The sequence below is a fragment of the Sinocyclocheilus grahami genome, unplaced genomic scaffold, assembly GCF_001515645.1.
Source record: "Sinocyclocheilus grahami isolate Dianchi unplaced genomic scaffold, SAMN03320097.WGS_v1.1 scaffold405.1, whole genome shotgun sequence".
NCBI classification, from domain to species: Eukaryota; Metazoa; Chordata; class Actinopteri; order Cypriniformes; family Cyprinidae; genus Sinocyclocheilus; species Sinocyclocheilus grahami.
The window spans coordinates 496,565-501,413 of record NW_015505584.1 but is presented as its reverse complement, the minus strand read 5'-3'; the positions used below and the strand labels follow the sequence as shown (position 1 = coordinate 501,413).

The window sequence follows — 4,849 nt, the reverse complement described above, 5'->3', positions numbered from 1 at the left end:
CACACTCTCACACTCTCTCACACACACACAGACACACACACACACACACACACACACACACACACACACACACACACACTCACAAACCTCACCTAAGGTCTGCATGCAAACAAACGTGTATCAATTACCACTGCTCAATGACACTATTCCATTTCAGTTTGTTTCCATTTAAGCATATTAGAGATTGACACAGCATGTCATAAAATCAGACTACAGAAGTGCAAAGAAAACATTGCAATACATATCTGGTTAATTGTTATTGATCATTTATTGATTTTGTACGTAAGCTAATTATAGATACACATTCTGATTAGTAACTGATAAACAAAGTGTCTTAAATATGAAATTATATCCAGCAACTTCTAAATAGTTTTTGTTAGTGTTATTATAATTAGTTTAAATTAAATAGATGAAACAATCAAATTAATGAAATTATTATTTTTTTTCAGTGTCAAGTGAAAAAGCTTCATATCAGCAACTTTTTGGAATATCATGCTCTCAGATGAGAGATGCATGATTATTATTTAAAAAAATAAAAAATAAACTTTAAATGAGTGTTTATAACATTGTAACTGCATGTGTAACTACTGTGTAATAACTAATGAACAACATATCAAATATAGAACTATGTTCAGCAACTTCTAAATAGATTGTGTTAGTTATTATAAAATTGTATGTACACTTACATTGAATAAATACAACAAAATTATGAAAAGTATGCAAAGTGAAAAAGCTAGATCCCAGCAAATCAACCTTGTTTTAAACAAAATGCTAACTTTACACAGTAATTACATATGTGCATAATACCTCATGAACAAATAATATGTGTTGTAAATATTTCATTGTAAACATCAATACACTCTGTTAGTGTTATTATGAATGTAATCTGATATTAAATACAATATGTGTAACATTAATATAAAATGTCAAGAACTCTAAATGGATTCAATTCAAAGTTAAATGACAAAAACCCTGCATCCCAGCATTCCTCTTTTGGCGTGTGCAGCTCTCAGTTTCTGATCCAACATCCTCTGAATAAAGGTATTGTTGATCAATTAACTGCTTATATGATTTTCCCTCTAATCCTATCTCTCTCTATCCTCTGCTCATGAGGGATGGTCTGAAGTGCTGGATGGCCTGTATTCCTGTGGCGCTCTCTGATATGCAGCGTTTGGCTGTGACAGTCAAGCTCAGATCAGGTCTTAACATGGCATTGTGTTCAGTTGAAGCAGATCTGCTCTATTATATCAACAGCAGTGCCTTCCCAGCATTCACAGCAGAGTGCTGAATCCAGGCCAAACAGGGTAACAGTCCATAAGTACAGAAATATCTCCAAAAAGTTTCAGAAGTGTTCAGATTTTGAAAGTTTTCAGATTGACACTAGCACACTTTTGTAATATTGAACATAAATGTCCACGGTGTAGCATGTATCCAGTATAATGTGCAAAATATAATCATACACTTTTTTTTTTTTTTTTTACAAAGTATTTACAAGAAATACTCACTCAAACAAAAAATTTTCCTCAATAATAAACATTAATAGCATTAGGGTGTTTGTCTGCATAAACTGTGAAATGATAATGGGAAGTCAAGCAGATGTCAGAGAAGAGGCGCATATGTTTCTGACACCCATCCACAAGCATCAAGGACATATTGATATTAAGCCGAGTGGACATATGTTCACATCCCAACAAGTGGGACACAAAGCCGGACAGCTAATTTAGCAGTTTCAGTTCAACAGGGCTCAAAAGAATGGACAGGGTAAGTTGAAAACAAAAGTGGGTGAAAAACAAAGCCAGTTCCTGGGAGTTTAGGCCAGAAGAGTAGCATGCCAGACCAGGAAGACACGGATGGACACACAGCATTAACCCCCCTCCCCTGACCTGACTGCTTTTGTGAGCGGCACGGCCAAGAGGAAATGATGTGTGCTTACAAAGCAGGCATTATTAATGAAGACAGTGCTTGAAAATATTAACAGTTATTGACTGTAAACTGACTAGGGACCATTTAAGGCCTAAAAAAATCATTTTCAATAAAAAAGCATGCTATGAGTATGATTTGTGTTGACTATATTTTGAAATCTAGCATGTAAAGTCTAAATAAAAAAAGCCAAAGCGAAACTTAAATGGAAAAACACTATTTTTCTATTTCTTGTAAAATTGATGAATATGATATTTAAGAAAGTGTTTGATTTCACTAGCTTTAAAAGAATTCATATGTTTTCTGAAGCTCGGTAATAAAGTCTTCATGTCAAAATAACCGCTTTGAAGTTACCTTACAACATAAACGTAATTCCTGTAATCAAAGTGACTGAATTACACAATTAAGCTGATCAGAAACCTCAATGAGATTAAGCATAAAATAAAAAGACAAACAAAAGTAAACAGAGAGGAGCTTAATATTATATTACAGCAAACGGTTCAATTCATGTTGTGAATTATATGTTGAAAGTGAATGCGACATAAAACATTGCAATTTTGTTTTGATTTGCTTTAAAAGTGTCAATTTGCAAACCATTTTGGCTGTTCTAATCATCAATCACTTTAATACTAACAAAACAATTAGATTGTTTACAATGCTTCATGTTATTTCAGGCATTATTTCATTTGAAAAAATCATGATTGTTAACAGCGTCTCAAACACAATGTACTCAAAACCACACTGAGATATTAAATTTCATGTAGTGGGTGTCTCAGACCACCCAGCCGCTTGGAGCTGTATTTTTTCCACTTGTAAGCTCACGGCCACATGTGCTCTTAGCCTGACTTAATGTCTACCTTTAAAACCAGGCATCCAAACAGAGCGCGATGATGCTTTATAGACCGCAACGCTCGCAAAAACATAAAAGACGGTGCATTTACTGTCCGCCAGGCTTACCATCACTGTACTACATTAACATCTATTCCCTTTTCAGAGATGTTGCTTCCTTGCACAGCCGACAACTTGCTCTTTTGTTGCGTTCACTCACTTAGAGTGCATGTAATGGCAGAAATGGATAATGAAGAGGCAGGGGAGGCGAAAACACACACGCACAAAAGGAGATCTCAGAAAAGCAACCCCGCCATGCGCTACTCTGCCGCTCGGAGCCATGGGGCAGGAGGCAGCATCTTTAGGGTGTACCCAAGCAGCACTAAACTCCAGTGTCTGTGGGCAATCAAGGCCATTTTTTGGAGCCGCTGGGGTCCGGCATCCCTGCCTTTACACTACAGTGGAAACCCTTTGTACTAATTGCTAGATTGTAGCTGATTTTCTAGTTCAGTTCCACCCTATAATTGACTGTCAATGATGGGAATGGGGGGGTGGGGGGTTCATACCTGAAGGCACGGAGATGGAGATCAGACGTTAGGCCGAGTAGGTATCGAAGAGGCAGAGAGAGGACAGTAGTGGGGTAGGAAAGGGGGTGGTTAATGCTCTCATGTTTGCCATGACTGCAAACCCAAAAGTCTTCCAACCCCTGCAATAATTTATTCTTCCAGTGTGACCAACAAATCCATCACAGCAATTCAGATCCTCTCTACAACAAGTTTTGCTTGAGCAAGGTGCTAGCAATGTCAAGATAATGAGTTTAATTCTTTGGGAATGCATATACTGATAAAATGGAGTCATGTGGCTTGAATCTTTTTGTATAAAAAAATCCGGTAAATGCGTAATTGCACCAACACATGTATCAAATGCAAACATTCAAAATCTACAAATCCGAAAAACGTCAAACTCCATTGAGGAAACTCCATTGCATTTGAAATGGTTAGTTGCCTCTACCCACTTAATCAAATGCACCCAAACAGTAAAAAATTATTGCGTCACAAAGGTCAGTGTGCAAAATTGCAGCATCTGTAACATAACTCAAGACAACACATCCCTAAATCCAACACAACCCACCCCCATCAGGCAACTTTCTCGTGTTGCATTCATTAATCCTTAAGGCAAGACGGAAAGCACACAAGAGCCAGCCAAGAGAAGCAAATTGCATATGGTGCATTCCTTTTAATTAACGCATGGGGGATATGATGTGCCATAGTCTGCGACCCGAGGCACCTGCAAATCAAGTAGGGATAAAGGTACCAGCATGGATCTGTGTGTTTACAGGTGTTCACACCTCGCACACCACCGTGGATTTACAGAGACTCTCTAAGAGCCATTAGCAAGGGTCATGCAGTCCTAATGCCGACTAGACTTGCCACATCTCAGGTTATACGCGATCTGTCTCCAACTCAAAACAACCAGCATTCTCCTTTTGGCAGCTTTTCACACGCCGCCCCACATGCACCGGCTGGCACACACACAGCACATAAATATACCCAATCCTAACTGATCACAACGTTTCTGAACAAGGCCAAACATATGCCATAAGATAAAAAGACTGACATGAATTTCTGAGAGTCAGCTTACCTTGCCCTTTAGCTTTTCCCTGTCTGCCTTTTCCTGCAGGCCCAAGACCAATAGATATCCAGCGTTACACCTGCTCGCAGAGGAGAGCCGAGCCGAGACCCAGCATGTCTTCTCTCTGACTGTGTCTGTCTCTGTGTAAGGGGAGCTAGGAATGCACTGGCTATAGACTTTTGTCCAAGCTGTAGGTCTTTTTTAGTGAAGCAAGATTAGTTCATACAAAACTCAACAATACAGCACTGAAACCCATTGTTGATATTCAACATTTTTCACATAGCGGAACAGAATAGACAATACGGTAGCTAGGAAACCACGGGCTGGATCACAAGCTGATGATATCTCACGCTTTTCCGTGGCCTGTAATCCTGTTCATTCAGTTTGCGGGAGATGCTAGATGTAAACCAAAATCAATATCAGTGGAAGTGGATGAGAAGTGTGTTGTGGGGGGTGAGGGGTAGGTTTG

General features: G+C 38.8%; 1 long non-coding RNA gene across 1 annotated transcript in view; it reads right to left on the bottom strand.

Annotated features, from left to right (window-relative positions):
- The window catches only part of LOC107550679 (uncharacterized), a 58,691-nt gene extending 54,161 nt beyond the window's left edge, over window positions 1-4,530 (bottom strand). The window contains exon 1 of the long non-coding RNA XR_001604688.1: window positions 4,390-4,530. This is a non-coding gene — a long non-coding RNA (uncharacterized lncRNA). The remainder of the gene's footprint in view (window positions 1-4,389) is intronic.
- Between the last annotated feature and the right edge of the window lie 319 nt (window positions 4,531-4,849).